The 18,855-nt window shown below is 51.6% G+C and overlaps 2 protein-coding genes and 1 long non-coding RNA gene across 3 annotated transcripts in view; 1 reads left to right on the plus strand and 2 right to left on the minus strand.

The window, feature by feature from the left end:
• Window positions 1-15,392, minus strand: part of PEA15 (proliferation and apoptosis adaptor protein 15) — a 58,117-nt gene extending 42,725 nt beyond the window's left edge. Inside the window, exon 1 of the mRNA XM_081173925.1 lies at window positions 15,270-15,392. The gene's annotated coding sequence lies outside the window, so the exon portion shown is untranslated. The remainder of the gene's footprint in view (window positions 1-15,269) is intronic.
• The window catches only part of LOC308575124 (uncharacterized protein), a 467,635-nt gene that overhangs the window by 31,519 nt on the left and 417,261 nt on the right, over window positions 1-18,855 (minus strand). The window lies entirely within an intron of this gene.
• LOC308575370 overlaps window positions 1-18,855 on the plus strand; it is a 131,061-nt gene that overhangs the window by 12,716 nt on the left and 99,490 nt on the right. The gene's annotated exons all lie outside the window — the stretch shown is intronic.

Genomic DNA, 18,855 nt, shown 5'->3' on the forward strand with positions numbered 1-18,855 from the left:
TCTGCAAATCCAGCCTGAGCTTTCTTTGGCCTCACCCCATTCTGAGCTGACCCATTATTTTTCCTTAATAAGATTCACACTTCCTCTCCTCCGCCCGTCATTAAAATTAGAAACTTGGGAAATGCTATGTAGTTGAAAGGACGCTGAGCCACCGTGGATCCGGCCCGCTGCATCCTCTTCCAAGCATCCTTGTTTGCAAAACAGGCAGGGGCTGGCTCTGGGGCTTGAGGGGGGTGGGCCTTGGGCAGTTCGGGGGGGGGGGGCTTACCAGGTGGAGGGGCACAGGGCATTCACATACCAGGCCTTCTCTCTCTCCCCCCCCATTTATCTGGCCCTGATCTATGATGTAAGACACCCACACAAACACCCCTCTGCACCCCATACAGGAACTAGGGAAAGAGTTGAGATATCTCATAAACAGGATTATAATTGCAATATGTTAATAAAGGTAAAGGGACCCCTGATCATTAGGTCCAGTCATGGCTGACTCTGGGGTTGCAGCGCTCATCTCGCTTTACTGGCCGAGGGAGCCGGCGTACAGCTTCCGGGTCATGTGGCCGGCATGACTAAGCCGCTTCTGGCGAACCAGAGCAGCGCACGGACCGAGCAAAGGGAGCTAACCCCGTTGCGGGGATTTGAACCACTGACCTTCTGATCGGCAAGCCCTAGGCTCAGTGGTTTAACCTACAGCGCCACCCGCATCCCTCAATATGTTAATACTGCCCTGTAATTCTGGCGGAATCAGTGCCGACAGAGACCCAGTGGGGTGTAGCGGTGAGAGTTTCGGACTACGACTTGAGAGAGCAGGGTTCGAATCTCTGCTCAACCATGAAGTTCACTGGGTGCCTTTGGGCCTGTCCCTGACTCCCAGCCTAACCTGCCTCCCAGGGTTGCGTTGTGGGTGATTTATTCAGGAGGTGAGACAAGCCATATATGCCACATCGAGCATTTTGGAGAAAGAAAAAGTTGGGATAAAAATGCATGAAATACTAAAATAAAAATATGCAAGGAAGGAACATTTTAAAAGGTGTGCAGTGTTGGGGCTGCATGTAGCAGAATTTAGGCAGGTGAGAGAGGAGGGGTTGTATATACCCCACTCAAGTCCAACACGCTCTGAATGTATGCTTGCGGCAAGCCCAAAGTTTCAACAGCCATTCGTTTTTGCCCATCCTGTTTTCGGACTCTTAAAAATAAAACAGAACAAACCCCCTCCTCCGCGAAGTCGGTTCCCCCAGACACAGCCGAGCAAAGCAATCTGATGGGAAGCTGCGCGCACTGAGAGCCACGCTTCCGCTTTCTGGGGCTGGCGTGGCGCCAGGCGGCAGGCATCTTTCAGTTCTGCACAGCTGGGCTGTTAAAAGATGGGCTCCTTCCCAAAGGGAGAGAGAGAGAGAGAATGCTTCATGTGCGCATGCACACACACACACACACACACACACACACACACACACACACACAACTCCCTGCTCAGAATTCCTTTCCCAACAGATGTGGAGCATTTCAGCCCAACCCCAGAGCAGAAATCCCAGCATTCTGCAAAGGGAAAGGAACAGCAAGTTCACATTTCCTTTACACAGATGGGAATCGCATCAGGGGTTTTTTATGCACTAGAGTCTGTTCTTCCCGGGTGTGTGTGTGTGTCTCCTTTATTCCTTCCACAGTTCCTTTTACCCACCTTATTTATTAATTTTTCTACTTTTAGCTTTTGCACCTTTCACACTCCTTGCTCTTGCAGCCGCAAGCCCGTCTCCTGCACCCTTGGCCTGCACCCTGGCAGTTTCCTTCTGTCCTCTCACAACCCCCCCTTCCACTCCCCACCTCTGGAAATGCAATGGAATGTCCGGTTGGCTGCTGTGAAACCACTGGGGTGTGTGCAAAAGAGAGAGAGAGAGGGGAATATTCAGGGATGGAACAAAGGCGAGGCAGGACAGGGGGATACCAGTGTAAGTGCCCAAACAATAGTCCTTTTGTCCAGCTCGCCCCAGCACCCAAATCCCGAGACAATGGCAAGCGGCTGGCTGATGGTGCTGACACCCAGAGACAGACGCAATTCAGAAGATATGCTGAATGGTCCAGCTGTTTTCCACCCTGGCTACTGAGGGAGGTGGATGTTGCTGGGGGAGGAGTAGGAAAGAGTTTGTGTGTGTGTGTGTGTGTGTGTGTGTGTGTGTGTGTGTGTGTGTGCAGGCCAGCTCAGGAATGAGGGATGCAAGCAAGATAGCTGGGCCACGACTCAAAATGGCAATTCTGGGTTCCCTAGGGCAGTTGCAGGCTCCTAGAATCTGCTTTGTTGTTTTCAAGAGAATCTCAGGATCCACCAACCTGAGCCAGGCACAAAAGACATACTGTACAGCCTTAAAAACAACAACAACAGCAACAACAACAACTCCAAATGATGCCCAGAAATTTGTTTTGAGCACAAGAAGACGAATGGAACTCACAGCCCTTCAAAAAAACCAAACCACTCCTGGTTATCCCTCAAGCGTTCTTCATTTCAGCGGTATAATTTGCAGGTGTGGGGAGAAAATGATTATTTTGTTGCTGCTCTTATTAAACATGTGGAAGTCAGGCATCCTTGCTGGTCAACTTCAACCCAGGGATCAACCGGTTTTTCTGCCAGCCTCTGCCCTTGGGGTTTTCTGCAAGCTTTTAGAGGGTGATGAGGCTGCCTTGAAAGCAGGCTATGACCTCCTGGGTTGCAAATTTCTTGAATGCAACATGTAAAACTTGCACACTTCTCCTTGGTTCCCCTCTGCCCCCCCCCCATATGCCTGGACCTGTCCAGAAGAGGATCTGTGTGACATCACCTCTGCCACTTCCTTCAAATCCCTCCTTTAAACCCCTTTTCCACAAGGCCTTCCGCAACAAAACCCAAGTGTGTGTGATAATGCAATCTGCCTTGATTGTGTAGTGGAGGAGAGGAGAAGCCTCAGGCCTTGGGCCCAAATGTGGCCCTCGAGACCTTTCTGTCTGGCCCTTTCAGCTCTACCCAGACTACACATGCATAACTTTATCTGTATGCTGCCTTCCTATGGTTAAAAGCATGCTCAAGGTGGCTTACAATGCAAAAAAACACAATTACAAAGATAAAAGGTAGTCATGAACAACAGGTGAAGCATCAAAAAGTACACTGAAACAATTTCCATATAATTCACAACAACATCTAATATAAAGATACAAAAAAATTAATATCAGTAACAGGAACAAAAAACAACAACAACACAATACTGTTCAGCAGCCTCAGCTTTTGTAGATGGAGTCCGTCCAGGCCCCACCCTCCCAGGCCATGTGGAAAGGTCTTCCAGGTCTTCCAGGTCTCACACCCCTCTCTGGTTCTGCTGTGGATTCTTCTTGAGTGTTTCTGCCTAGTTACTGTGTGTCCTTGAGCTCAGATTGTGCTTCTGGCATTACGGAGGGATGCAGGAGTACATTGAGATGTCTTGCTCCGAGCACTTTCGCTCCTGGCCCCACCCACCCCTGGCATCCAGCCCCCAGGCTGCCAAAGGCATTTCCTGCCACCTGCTAGAGTCCAAGTCCGTCAGGGCAGAGATCTGCCCTATTGCACAAAGTGCCACATGTACATTGATGGCACAATATTAAAAAATCCCGCAGCAACTGCCTTCTTGTGAGGACGTAGGAAGCTGCCTTATCCTTCCTCTAGTTCACCAGTGTCTCCTCAGAGTAGCAGTGGCTCTGCAAAGCACCTGCCAGGCCCGTGAAAATCACACAGGGCCAGACCAGAGAGGCTCCCTGGCCTTCTGCATGCCATGCACACTGAGCAGGGTCCCTGCCCCAAATATGGGTCAAAGTCGCCAAGAGGGTGGTGAGCTCAAAAGCACAGCACCCAGAACATGGAGCTGCTTGTGGCAACATGGACAGAATGCCAAGGCACAATGCAACCTGCAACTTTATTCTTATTATTCTCACCCATCTGAATGGGTTGCCCCAGCCACTCTGGGCAGCTTCCAACAGAATATAAAAATACAACTTGACTTCTTGCTACTCTGTCCTGGAAAGAGATGCTTTTGGCTGCACTTTTGAGCTGAGCATCTATTGTCTCTTAACTCTCAGCGCTTTTCTCCAAGGCTATTCCACCGAGAGTCAGCCTCTGTGTGCATGAGGAATGAAAAACCAGAAAAGTACGGCCCCCGCCCGCCCTCCCCGGTAAAGCCTGGCTTCCTCTTTGATTCTAAACATCACAAAGATCAGCACAGGAGTTTCTCCAGAATGGGCTGACGCAACACCCATGGAAATGAACAACACTGAATTGGAAAGGAAAGGAATTTATCATAGAGGATAAGACTAGCAATGGCGACTGCCTGTGATGACTTGGTTCTGTCTTCATGGTTGGAGGAAGCAATGGTTCTGAATGCCAGTTGCTGGAAACCAAAGCACAGCAGAGGGCTGCTCTTGCACTCGGATCCTGCTTGTGGGTTTCCCATTGGGGCATCTGCCTGGTCACTGTAAGAACAGGTAAAGGGTAAAGGGACCCCTGACCATTAGGTCCAGTCGAGGCCGACTCTGGGGTTGCGGTGCTCATCTCGCTTTACTGGCCGAGGGAGCCGGCGTACATCTTCTGGGTCATGTGGCCAGCAGGACTAAGCCGCTTCTGGCAAACCAGAGCAGCGCACGGAAACGCTGTTTACCTTCCCGCTGGAGTGGTACCTATTTATCTACTTGCCCTTTGACGTGCTTTCGAACTGCTAGGTTGGCAGGAGCAGGGACCGAGCAACGGGAGCTCACCCCGTCGCCGGGATTCAAACCGCCAACCTTCTGATCGGCAAGTCCTAGGCTCTGTGGTTTAACCCACAGCACCACCCGCATCCCTGTAAGAACAGGAGGCTGGACTAAATGGGTCCCCTTGGGCAGCTGACCCAGCAGGCTCCTCCTTGAGTCTTATGTTCTCACAAGTTGCTTACCAACTTAACCATCGGCCTCAAGCCTAAACTACACCACACTTTCTGGGTGAGAGACGCGCATTTTGAGTTGGACTCTGGGGTTGAACCGGAAAAAGAAGGATGAATTGGGTAAGAGAGCCTTCTTGCACTTCTATGCGTTCTCATTCCGTTGTGTGTGGCAGTCCTGACATATAATTTTTTTAATCTCATTTAAATGAAGAGGATTAAGCTCTGGATTCTTCCTATAGTTTCTGAGCCTGAAAATCTCCAAAAACAAGTATTTGATGAGCAAAGGGAAGATGTTAAAAAACAAAACAAAGCCAAACCACTCTCTGGGAGACCCAATGGAGGATGAGCAGGCCCATTTTGCTTTTATTCACACAGCCTCCTGCTGATGACAAGAGATGAAGCCAGGTGGCTGCCTTTCTATCAAATGGCTCTTGAGCGCCAGGCAAGTGCTGTTGAAGGAGGAAGGGGCTGATGCTCTTGGAGATGCTCTGCCATGTGCAAGATTCTTTCCCTGGCACCTGTCGGCTAATCTGCTGTGCAGAGCAAATGGTTTATAAAATGCAAGAAATCCTGGAGAGGGTGCCTGAAGGAAAGGATACGGGGCCGGTTGAGGCTACTGATGGCTGAAATGATTCTGCATAAGTTGCTGGAAACTGCAGGAAGGGAGAATGTTCTCATGCTCAGGTCCTGCTCACTGCCTTCCCATGGCCGCTGTGAAAACAGGATGCTGGCCTGGCCTGAGAGGCAGACACCAGTCTCCATGTTTTAAATTAAGCATGATAAGGGATCTCTTTTAGTGATGTATGGAAGCGAGAGCTGGACCATAAAGAAGGCTGATCGCCGAAGAATGGATGCTTTTGAATTCTGGTGCTGGAGGAGACTCTGGAGAGTCCCATGGACTGCAAGAAGATCCAACCTCTCCATTCTGAAGGAAATCAGCCCTGAGTGCTCACTGGAAGGACAGAAGAAGAAGAGCTTGGATTTGATATCCCGCCTTTCACTCCCTTTAAGGAGTCTCCAAGCGGTTAACATTCTCCTTTCCCTTCCTCCCCCACAACAAACACTCTGTGAGGTGAGTGAGGTGAGAGACTTCAAAGAAGTGTGACCAGCCCAAGGTCACCCAGCAGCTGCTTGTGGAGGAGCAGAGACACGAACCCGGTTCCCCAGATTACGAGACTACTGCTCTTAACCACTACACCACACTGGCTGAGACTCCAAGACTTTGGCCACCTCATGAGAAGAGAAGAGAAGACTCCCTGGAAAAGACCCTGATGTTGGGGAAGATGGACGGCACAAGGAGAAGGGGATGACAGAGGATGAGATTATTGGATAGAGTTCTCGAAGCTACCAGCATGAGGGAGGCAGTGGAAGACAGGAGTGCCTGGCGTGCTCTGGTCCAGGGGGTCACGAAGAGGCGGACACGACTAAACAACTAAACAACTACAAGGGATCTCTTTGGGGGGTAGATTAAAATCCATGCAACACTCCAGGGAAAGATGGTTGCGACAGGAGGCTGGGGCGATGGCAAGCAGCCCCTGCCCAAGCCGCCAATCACTGTTTGGCGAAATGAACTCAGCCCCTAGAATGACAGGCATCTCTGCTAAGGTTCTGGGACAGCTGGGACTGAGAGCCAGGGAGGTGAGCAAACAGATGTGGAAGGAAGGAGTCAGGGAGACAGCTCCGCGGGGACTATTGGGAGGGCAGAACAGGCACCTGGATGCAAAGGGCCTCTGACGAGGGGTGACACTTGCTCGAAGGGAACAGAGAGGAGCAGAGATGCACAGAGAGAGAACATGGGAGTGGGGGGGGAGAGAAGACTGGTGAGACAGGCTTGCAACTGAACGGGTTCAAAGCAGGGCTGCTGCTGCAATTTCCAGGCTCACAAAAGGGGCGATCTTCCTTCGAAACCCACCTGACAGCATCGAAATGTTCCAGCATGTGGTTGGAAGAAGAGTGCTTTGCAGGAGGCAGGGCTGGGAAGGCTTGTGTACTCGGCATCTAAGCTTCCTGCCCTGCTCCCAGCCCCAAGCAAGAATAGGAAAACAAACCGAAACCAGATTCTGCAACTGTTCAAGAACATTGCACAGATTTGCTCCTTTTGCACGACTTATGGGTTCAGGATCAAGTGTGAAAGAGAAAGAGGGGTGCGGTGGGGGAAGAGGGCAGGAAATAGATGCCGGGCAGGAAGACACAAGCTCACTTTGACCACTGGAAAGTCCACCTCCGCCTCCCCAGATTTCCTCTGAGGCGGCCAGGCTAATCTTGATGGCCATAAGAGCTAGAAACTTGCATGGGCTGTTTATTTAAAGACGAAAACATGCACACACGTGAAAGAAATCCTCCCAGGTTCCTGGACACAACCCACGCTAGATATTCACACAGGTTCCATGGGTGGCATTGGCAGCTGGAGGAGCAGCATGGTGAAAGAGCAAGTCCTGGTTTCAAGCTGAAGATCAGCTCTTTCTTGGTGGCCTCAAACAACCCTGTGGCTGCAACGGGAATCCCTCCCTCCCTTAATTCAGGATGCTACAGTCTACAGATGCTGTGTCTGCCTGCCCTTTCCCCTGAGCTGAAAAAGCACCTTCAAGAGGGTGATGGGAGGCGACACAGTCGTCTTCCAGATGTGCAAAGAACTACCCTCGCCACGCTAAAGCAAGCCTCAGACCCAGATCCGAAGCATAAATGGGAACCTAGGAAGCTGCCTTATAAGGAGTCGGACCCACCACTCCATCTAGCTTAGTAATGGCAACACTGACTGGCAGCAGTTTGCCAGAGTTTCAGGCCTGGAGAAGCCAGGGATTGAGCGTGTGGTGTTCTTCATGCAAAGCCACTGAGGTTACAGCTGTTCCCTTTAAAAACAAACTAAGATTGTAGTCCCCGTGGTTCTGAAGAAAGGGCTAATTTAAACAGGAACAGAGGGACCTTCCCTGTACCACGTCAGGACCCCTGAGCCCATTGAGCTCAGTTTTGTCTTCGTAGATGGGCAGAGGCCCACCAGGGTTTCAGGAGACCCACCCTCAGCCCTACCTGGAGAAGCTTTCAAGGCCTGGACTTGGGATCTTCTCCATGCTTTCCCCGTTCAGCTATGATGGCTCCCTCCCTCCTCCTCCTCCTCCTCTGAAGGAGGCCTAGCTTAGATTGTCGTTATAATGTGCATATATCCAGGGCTTTGAGATGCATATAAAGTCAGGCTCAGCATTATTAACTGGACTTAGATAAGCAGCTGACTTTTAAATGGACGAGCTGAGATCAAACAATCTGGCACACTCCCATTAAAAGGAAGAGAAAAACCCCAGCTCTGATGTGGAGCTTGTCAGCCAAGAGGCAGCGTCCCAGGAAGGGCAACGCTTTGGCCCAAGACGGCTCCAGCCTCCAGCTGACCTTCTGAGCTGGCTTTGAGCTGCAGGGCCTCCCTCTCATTCTTGCAATATTTTATCCTGGTTTTGCCAGGCAAGAGGAGGTTTCGTGGGCGCTAACGCCCTCTCAGCCACCGACATTTCTAAACCCACAGCTATTCTGCTCTCCCTGCCACCCAGGTTATCCTTTTCCTCCTGTGGCAAAACACAATGGCTTATTTTTGCCAAGTTTTCCTTCCCAGAATTATTGACTCCTGTCCTGGAATATTAGTGGAAACAGGAGAGGGAAACAACTGAATTGTGCACCCAGTCAAAAATCTGGGGAACGAATGAGGTCGGAAGTAAGGAAGTAATTCTAGTTTAGTATTTTGTCAAGATGATGCAAGTGCCTTAATAGTTAATGGGGGGCAGGGGGGAGAGACAGTGCACATTTTGTAAAGTTGCATCTCGCAAAATGCACTGGAATATTTTTTAGGATTCTGCAAGCACGTTTATTAACTGCGATTATGTCTTTTGGATGGGGGTCTGATCCAAAGGGAGGCACAGACACAGAGCTGCCCCTCAGCCTTCTTCCTTGCCAATGAAGCTGATCCACACTGCAGCCTATAAACCACAACTCAGAAGCATATAATTGTAGAATTGGAAGGGGTCTCCAAGGGTCATCTAGTCCAACCCCCGCAGAGCAGGAATCACAGCTAAAGCATCCCTGACAGATGGCCATCCAACCTCTGCTTAAAAACCTCCAAAGAAGGAGAGCCCATCACCTTCTCAGGTTGCCCATTACTGTCATAAAGTTCTTCCTAATAATGTTTAGTTGGAATCTCTTTTCTTACAATTCGAATCCACTGGTTCAGGGGCCTACCTTCTGCAGCAACAGAAAACAAGCTTATTTAAGGGACTGCCTTGGAAAGTGGAGGACTCTCCTTCACTGGAGGGTTTTATGAGTGGTTGGGTGGCCATTTGTCATGGATACGCCGGTTGCAATTCTTGCACTGCAGGGGGTTGGACTAGATGACCCCTGGGGTCCCCTTCTAACTCTACCATTCTATGATTCTATGAACTTCAGAACTGAGGGAGGGCTTTAGTGTGCTTGAATAACCTGCACAGCGGAGTTTGCTTGCAGAAGTGGCCCCGGGGGTCTTGGAACAAGCTCTTCCGAAAGCCAAGCGGAGGCGAAAACTTTCTGTCCACTATCGGAACCCGAAGGAAGGAAGGATGAAAGACGACTGGAAGCTGTCAGACGAACTGGGAGCCTTTTAATAGGCACAAAACTGCCTGGGGGTGTGTATGGAAAGGGAAGAGGCTGAACGTGAAGGATCAAGGATGTTCCCACTTTGGAGAGCAGGCCATAGACAGGGCCACCTGTGCCTCCCAGCACAACCACGGAGGATCTGAAGGAAGGCGAGGCAGCTGAATCACCACAGAGAGGATGACAGCCCTTGTCATGAGATGCAGAAACCACGCGAGTCCCAAGCAAGGCAGGCAGAGAAAAGGGTTTCAGAAGTAAGAAGGATGTGGATAAAATTCAACCGAGGGGGGAAGGGTAATTGCCGAATGACGCACACAGGGGGGAAAATATATATAAGCCAATCTCTTATTTGCCTGCTATCAGTGGTGTTCTGAGTTGGCTGCTGTCAATCAAGGGGAGAGATCTTCAGGCTGCCTCCCCCCCTTTTTTTAACCTGAAAGCAGTAGCTTTCGAATGAAGGAACGGAGGTGAGGAAAGGAGATATTTAGTTATTTGTTAACTTTATATTCCGATCCCCATCTGAAGAGCACATGGCAGAAGAGCATAAACTTACAAAATGATGACATAATAAAAATGAAACAAAAACCAGTGGCCCTCCTCTCCGGCAAACACGCTGAAAAAGCCATCGACTGCACCTTGAAATGTGCAGTGAAGGGACCAGGTGAGTCTACCTGGGGAGAACACAGGAGACCAGAAGGGAGGTGTCCCGCAAGTAGGGTCAGTTTTGAATGCTTCTTGGTTTCTTCAGCCCAAGGGCCACATTCTCTTCTGAGAAATCTTCCGAGGGCCACATGCCAGGGGTGGGTGGAGCCAGATGGAAATGTGGGCGGGGCAAGGGATGTGAATGTCCCCCTTGTACAGGAGGCTAGTTTCCTCGTACACACTCTGGCATCCCTCCCTCAGCATCCTCCATCCGTGATCAGGACCCCAAGGACACATCCCAGCCGGACAAAAATGTTTGGGGCGAATGGGGCCTGCAGAGTCCCAAAGGGCAGATCAGAGAGAGGCCGAAGAGACTGAGAGTGGTCGCCCCAAGTTGTCAGGGGTGTGCAAGAAGCTGAAACAACCTGGCTTTAGAAGGGCAGGACAGCATTTGGGAATTAAAAGCTTGAAGACCACAAATTATTTGAGGGAAAGGCAGTTAAGGGCGTGAGCTGTGAACCAGGATGCTCGTACTTTGAACCCTGCCTCTGTCTGCTTTTGTCCTTCTCTGTAATATGGGGGTGATAACTTTGCCACATCCTGACAAGGTTGTTGTAAAAATGAACTGGCCTAAAGACGTCGTTTTGGAGAATTTTGGTGCATCGTGTGAAACATTCTGAACAAAAGCCCTAACATAAAAGGAGGCCTGTGGGCTCAGATCAAAGCCCCCCCTATTTCAGCACCCTGCGGTGAACACCAAACTCACAACAGGGTGTGACAACAACAGCCCCCACAAAAACGACCTCCAGACCTAAACAAAGACTAAGCACTAAAGCAATAAAGCCCAAACTGCGTCCTGCAAACAGAAGTCAATATAAGAACATCAGAGAAGGCTGGCGGCTGGGTCAGGACAGAGGGGGCTCATCCAGTCCAGTTCTCCCAGGGGCCAACCAGCTGTCTTAATGGAAAGTCCACAAAAACAGAACTGGAGTTTAACAGCGACACTAGCCTCCCCTCCCTGCGATTTCTACAAACCAGCAGGACTGAGGGAGGGACCCACAGTGATAACTTGCAAGTCAGTTTATTAAGATGGTCCCAGATGGCCACTAAGACAAAGTGTGCCCTCTCTGGAGGACCCAGATGACAGCAGATCCCGCCCCCCACAACACACACGGCAGCAGCTTCTCGTGGGGCTGGGTTGCCTGAAGGGGCCCATTGTCTAGCAAGACTCCAACGCCGCTGTCCGAAGCGTGATGGTATCTGGACTCAGCGGACACAATGGGCCCCTTTGCTGGAGCAGCCCTGCTTCCACGTGGATCTTGCAGCGCAGACATTGAAAAAGTCAAAAGTCACGGCGGAGCAAGGAAGAGGCAAAGCCAGCCCGACTCTGCCAATGACCCACGTGGGGCAGCGGGACAATAGGAGGCAGTGACCGTCACCTGGATGGCTTGGAAAGAGGACGAGCCAATTCACAGAGGAGGCTTTGCAGAAATGTTTCCAAATACCAGTTGCTGGAAAACACTGGAGGCAGAGAGTTGCTCTGGGGCTCGAATCCTGACTTCAGGTTTCACACACAGGCACCTGGTTGGCCACTGTGGGAACAGGATGCTGGGCGAGGTGGGCTATGGGCCTGATCCAGCAGCCGGGCTCTCCTTACACTTTTACGACTTCAAGGAATGCAACCGAGGCAGCGTGAGCCGCCCACCTGCTCTGCTAACATCCTTTGTGTTTATCCTCTGCTGCCTGTAGCCATGATGGCTAAAGTGGCCTTCTCACCCCCCATAAAGTGGACATCCCACCCCCATCTTGACTCTGCCACAGCCCTTGGAAGTGATTCACGTCCGACAGGGGGAGCTAACGTGGTCCACTCTGTATGTTGCTGGACTCCAGTTCCCATCAGCCGCGGCCAGTCTGGCCAATGGGTCGGGAAGGATGGGCGCTGGAGTCTGAGAAGACCAACATCAGCTACTGACCCTCACGCTACGGATGTAAGAATAGCCCTGCTGCTGTTCAGGACAAAGCGGGCTCATCTAGTCGAGCGCACTCTTCTTATAGTGGCCAACCACATTCCCTGGGGGAAGCCCAACAGGATCAGGCCCAAAGGGGGCACAGCTAGTCCAGCACCCTGTTCCCACAGTCAAGAACCAGATTCCCCCATGGGAAACCTGGAAGCAGCACAATCCTTGGCACCTCCAGGCAGGGCTGGGAGAGATCCTGACCTGGGATCCTGGAGGGCTACTGCCTGTCCGTGTAGACATTACTAGGCTAGATGGACCAACAGTCTGACTCAGGATAAGGCAGCTTCCGATGTTCCTGGGACATGAGCACAACAGCTGTGTGATCCCAGCAACTGGTATTATTCAGAGGCACAATGGTGGAGGAAGGAGGAGCGCAGCCACCCTTGCGGCTGATAGCCACGGATGGTCTGCTCCTCTGGGAAGTGATCCGATCCTCCTTCCAAGTTTTCCATCTGGGGGCCATCGCTACTACCTCCTGGGAGAGTGAACTCCATAATTCAGCTCTCCACAGAGCGTGGAGGGCGGATTTCCTTTGGTCTGTCCTGAATCTCCCAACATTTAGCCTCCTCAGATGTCCCTGAGTTTAGTACAGTGGTACCTCGGGTTACAAACACCTCAGGTTACAAACACATCAGGTTACAGACTCCGCTAACCCGGAAGTAGTACCTGGGGTTAAGAACTTAACTCAGGATGAGAACAGAAATCACACAGAGGCAGCAGGAGGCTCCATTAGCTAATGTGGTACCTCAGGTTAAGAACGGACCTCCGGAACGCATTAAGTCCATAACCAGAGGTATTTTGAGAGAGGGAGAAAAGCTTCTCCCCATCCACTTTCTCCAAGCACAGAAAGGAGTCTCCTGCCAAATGAGTCCAAGGTGGCCCAAATTGCAAAGCATCACAGAAGCACCTGTGCAGCTATTCCTGAGGACCAGATGCGGGCTTAAATGCACCTTTTGGCTATTAGAGGAGCCCATTTCAGCTTGAGCAGGGTGCATTTACCCAACATGATTTATTTATTCCGTCTGTGTGGAGAGCACATCTCGGTGGCTGCCTTCCCCGCTCCGAGGCACGAGGGATCATCCCAGAATCCTAGAATTGTGGGGTTGGCAGGACCCAAAAGGGCCAACTCCCCAAGATGCAAAAGTATCCAAAGACAGTTTGCAGCGCCACAGCAAAACTCCAGCAAAGCAGGAACCACCGTCCCTGTCAATCAATATCAACTAAGCATCGAAAAGGAGGCAACAAATCTGCAAATCAGCAGGACACCAGGACACCGGGACACTCTCTCTCACACACACACAATTGCAGCTAAAACAGAAAATGAACATAAGATAAATGAAAAGTTGGTTAGATAAAGAACAGTCCCACCTCAGGGCTGTCCACAACAGGGTGCCCAAAAGACAAAGGCTTTTTCATGTTCAGTAGGTACCTCAGAAGGCAAAGAGATGCTCGGGGGGGGGGGGGAGCGGTGGTGGTGGAAGGAATGTTGTGCCAGGGAAAGAACTGAAGCTTGATCTGAATGAACAGCTTGAGGACTAGTCCCTTGAATACTCTGAACCCAGTGAGTGAGGGGTGGCCACCTGATCTGCTTCACGTTCTCTCTTTGCTAGGACTGACTGCATTTATATCCTGCCTGTTCTCCAAGGTGCTTTCTCCAGAGCACCACCCTCACAACAACCCCAGAAGGTAGGCTAGGCTAAGTGCGGGGGATTTGAACCCAGGTCTCTCCCACATCCCACACTCCACAGCCATATCCAGGCTGGTCCCCTTTACAGAAGGACTTTGCTTGGCCATTTATCACCAGAGTTTAGGTACCAGAAACTCCCAAGTTCATATCTGCGCGCAGCTGAGAGCGCTAGTGGCTCATTCCTGTTTCCCCGAAGTTTTCTTCCAGGGCTCTGTTCAGCCTGCCATAGAACTGTAGAGCTGAAAGGGACCCGGAGGTCATCTAGTCCAACCCCCTGCCCTGCAGGAATCGCTGCTGTTCTTGGGCCTTCTCTAGAGCAGAGAAGGTCTACCATGGCTCCCTGGCAGAGCCCCTGCTCTGCTTGCAGACCATGCCAGGCTCAATCCCCGCTGGCATCTCCAGCCAGGGCTGCCGAGCCAGGGCTGCCAGCCCGTGTAGGAAGCACTGAACCAGGTGGACCCAATGGCCTGACTCACTAGAAAGCGGCTACCTGCGTTTCCTAGATTTGTGGAGGAAGTGGCAAACTGGGAGGAGCCCCGCCCTGTGCCCGGTTCCTCTCAATTTGGAGCGCCTTGGGCAGATGGCATCAAGTCGGGCTGACTAGGGGCAGAGTTAAGTTGCAGGGGGAGGGAAAAATGGGGGGGGGCGAGAAAGAGCTAAAGAGTTAGACTAGGCAGCAGGGACAATGCCCCGTTGGGCTCTGGCTGGCTCTCAAGGCGGTCGGCACTTTTAGAGTTTTGCCTGCACAATATGGTTCACTTTGGGCTTTTTTTATTAACGGGGAGAGGGGGCCAGAAGGGGAGAGGGGGCTGGCGATGGCCTGGGAGCCCGGAGAGCAAATGCGGCCGGCAGGGTGGGCACCGAGTCCGGGCAGAACATCTGTTCTGCATGCAGAAGGTCCCGGGTTCAAATCCCGCCTTGTCCTCCCTCCATCGACATCTTCCTGCCCTGAGACCCTGGAGAGCGGCTGCCGCTGCTGCCTGCCAGTGTGGACAGTCCTGAGCTTCTCTGGTCCGAGTCAGGCGACGGCTGCTGAGCTCTGTCCAGAAATCAGCCAGGGCAGCAGTCCAAAGAGGAAGCGGCAATGATTCAGCCCGGGATCTGGGTTTGAGTCACCCTCAGCGGGTGAAGGAGAGCCGGGAGGCGAAGGGGGCTCCCCGCCTTGGGCGCGCCCCGGAAACGGGGCTCTTTGCGTCCCCATCGTCGCCACCGACGCCCCATCGCCCCAGCCCTCCATCAGCCCCACCGCCCCGACTTTGGTCGCTCAGTCCCCCAGCGGTCGGGCGGGCACGGGCGCGCCTCTGGCCATGTGCAGAGCGCACGGAGCGGCGGCTGCGCCCCTTTGGAGAGCCTTCTCTCTTTCTCCCATGGCGAGGGATGGCTGAGCCGGAGGAGAGGCGCTGGACTTACCGGCGGCAGGAAGCGCCGGAGCAGGATGCGTCCCCCTGGGCACGGCTGGTTACGGCGGCGACCTCGTCCTCCTGCCCTCCCTGGACGGGACGCGCCCCTCGAGCCGGGCGCAGCGTCTGTCTGTGCGCGGTGGCGGCGGCGGCGAGGCTTCTCCTTTCGCGCTGGGCGGCTCTCCGGGTCACCCCACCCTCCTCCCGCTCTGCCCTCCTCCGCGCCGAGTGATGTCAGCGGGGGGAGCCGCGGAGAGGAGGAGGAGGAGGCTGGCTGGCGGGCGGGCGGGCTGGCTTTTTGTGCTGATGCGCGAGGCTTGGCAAAGCAGGAACCCGAAACCAGCCCCTTTCACACGTGACGCTCCGGAGCGCGCGTCTCGCCAAACGACCCCCGGAGACGAAAGGGCTCTTTGGAGGGGTTCAGGAGACGGGCAGCCGCCCCAGCCTGGCCGGGAGAAAGGAGGGCAGCAGCGGGCATCACCTCCCGCCGACCCATCTTAAAAAAAACCAAAAATAGCCCCAAACAATGAGGGAAGACGCTGGTCCTTTCGGATGGCAGCCGCTTTGTCCTCTGCTGGGGACAGAGTGGTCGGAAGCAGCCATATACCGAGTCAGACCCGGGGGTGCCTTCCGCTCAGCGTCGCCAAGAGAAACCCAACTTTTGCAAAAGTGGCTGGAACAAGTCCTTCCAAACCCGAAACGCTACCTGGTTTTTGGAGTCTGCATTTAAACCACTTGGTATCTGCTCTGATTGTTGCTGGTGTCAAGCCTGAAGAGCTTGTCGTTATCAAGGCCGCTGTGAGTGAGGACAGGGTGCTGGAGTAGATTAGCACCAGGACCACCGCCTCTTGGGCCTGATCCAGCGACTTTAGGACTCCAGGTGAAGATGCCCAGCCCACTGAGAGACTTTTAAATCCACCTGATCTCAGATCTGTTCCAGCTTTTAGCTACCTCTTTGCATCTTCTATGGTTCTCCGCTCCCTGCTGCTAAATTTTTCATGCAGGGCTTCCTTTACTGTTTTCCACTGTTCCATGGCAGTTATTGTATTTTTAATGTTTTGTTGCTTGGCATCCAAAGAGCACATTGCGTTTGGGCAGCAAATGAGTGCTGTAGATAAATATAGTCCAAAATACCAAATACTATTTCACACCAGCCTAAACATGCTGTTAAGAAATAAGGAAAGATAATTGTAGAATAAATAAATACTAAATACCGTTGCATGCCAGCTGTCAAACACAACCAGGTGGCTGAATGCTGTTGCATGTTAACTTTCAAGAATAACATGGCATGGCCTCGGTGCAGTATTATTCAGTACTGAACTAAAATGTCATTAGGCATCAAATACAATTTATTTGCTGGATATTCAATAAAGTTTTGATTGAGTGAATGTGTAGGGCTGGGACACCTATGAATCTTTTGATACTGTTGGACTCCCACCTCCCAGCAGCTTCAGGATGGTCAAATATGGTAGGAGTTGGGAGTCTGGCAACATTCAGAGGGCCACAGATATTCCCCGTCTTTGGAAAAAGGTACATGTGACCCTCAAATGCTTGGAAACAAGTTTCATTTTGGCTGCCATTTGCTTGCTCAAAATCCACCAGCTGGGTTTGGAGGAAGCTAGCAGAGACATCACCTTGCCAACAAAGGTCTGTATAGTTAAAGCCATGGTTTTCCCAGTAGTGATGTATGGAAGTGAGAGCTGGACCATCAAGAAGGCTGATCGCCGAAGAATTGATGCTTTTGAATTCTGGTACTGGAGGAGACTCTTGAGAGTCCCATGGACTGCAAGAAGATCCATCCTCTCCATTCTGAAGGAAATTAGCCCTGAGGGATCACTGGAAGGACAGATCCTGAAGCTGAGGCTCCAAGACTTTGGCCACCTCATGAGAAGAGAAGACTCCCTGGAAAAGACCCTGATGTTGGGAAAGATGGAGGGCGCAAGGAGAAGGGGATGACAGAGGACGAGATGGTGGGGCAGTGTTCTCGAAGCTGCCAGCATGAGGGAGGCAGTGGAAGACAGAAGGGCCTGGCGTGCTCTGGTCCAGGGGGTCACGAAGAGGCAGACACAACTAAACGACTCAACAACAACAATTTCCCTCTCCCATCAGCTGATACAGTTGCGTGGGCCGGGGTGGGTGGGACCTTTCCCTTGTTAAGTTCTTGCCTTCTGTGCTGCCAGGAAACCTTCTCAGTGTGACGTGAGAAAGAAAGGAGGAACTCGAGATCTGAGCAAGCGGCACCTCTTTCCTCCCACTGTTTCCCTGCGCACATCGCCCTGTGGCTGGCCATGAGACGGAGATGAGATCAGCTCTTACACTTGCACTTCCTGAGATCAAGCGGCAAGTTTCCATCCACAGAGGGATCCTCAAGAACCTTTCAAGACGAAAGAAGAATGGCAGACGAAATTAATGGCCTGTGCAGAATTGGACAAAATGACAGGAAGGATTGGAAACCTGCGGGAACAGAGGTTCACAGAAGATTGGAAGAAGTATATGAACTATTTGAAGAGCAACTGTAACCAACGAATTACGCTAGTGGGACTGCAGGAAGTTTTGTAAGGAGAAATATACGAAGTGTTACAAAGTAGAAATAGGTAGAGATATTGATTATGAGTTTGAAATGTAATAGGGAAGATAAGAAATGCATACTAAGAGATTAGATTGGAAAATTTTCAGACAGGATTGATGGAAGTCAAAAAAACTGAATAAGATGTAAAAGTATGTTTAATTACTGTTGAAAATGATATGTTAAAACACACACACACACATAACCTTTCAAGACTCATAGCCTCTCCCCCTCCGTGGGTTTGTCCAGTCCTCTTTAAAAGCCACACAGGTTGTGGCCTCCTGCAGATGTGAGTTCCATAGTTTAAATTTGTGCTGCGTGAAGAAGGACTTCCTTTTGCCTGTCCTGAATGTTCCCACGTCCAGCCTCCTCAGACATCCTCAGGTTCTAGTGTTAAGAGAGAGGAAGGACCACGTTTCTCTAGCAGCTTTCCTGCAGAAAAGTCTCGACAAAGATGGTTTTATTTCAGAGGCAAGTGTGGAAATGATGCCAGCAAAGTGCAAGTAGATCAATAGGTACCGCTCCGGTGGGAAGGTGAACGGCGTTTCCGTGCGCTGCTCTGGTTTGCCAGAAGCAGTTTAGTTCTGCTGGCCACATGACTCGGAAGCTGGACGCCGGCTCCCTCAGCCAATAAAGCGAGATGAGCGCCGCAACCCCAGAGTTGGCCACGACTGGACCTAATGGTCAGGGGTCCCTTTACCTTTTTTACTGGGGGCTTCTTAGGGCTTTGGACTTTTGTCCTATTTTTTTGCCTCTTGAGGTATGTTGCTAACCCCTTCCCCACCAACCTTTTGGCATTAGGAAGGTGGGGGGTGGAGAAGCCCTGCGCCTCGTCCAAAGCCCTGCAAATTAATTTGGTGTAAGAATCTTTTGCCAGGTGATGCCTTTTCACTAGGCAAACAGCACAAACTATGTCTCCCAAGTTAAACTCGTTTGTTTTTTTAAAAAGAGGGTGGAATCCAGAGCCCCCCTCCTCAGGAAATAGATCTTGGGGGGATCTTTCAGGGCCTCTGTGCGCCTCGCCGTCACA

Source organism: Podarcis bocagei (assembly GCF_964188305.1).
Source record: "Podarcis bocagei genome assembly, chromosome: 16".
Taxonomy (NCBI): domain Eukaryota; kingdom Metazoa; phylum Chordata; class Lepidosauria; order Squamata; family Lacertidae; genus Podarcis; species Podarcis bocagei.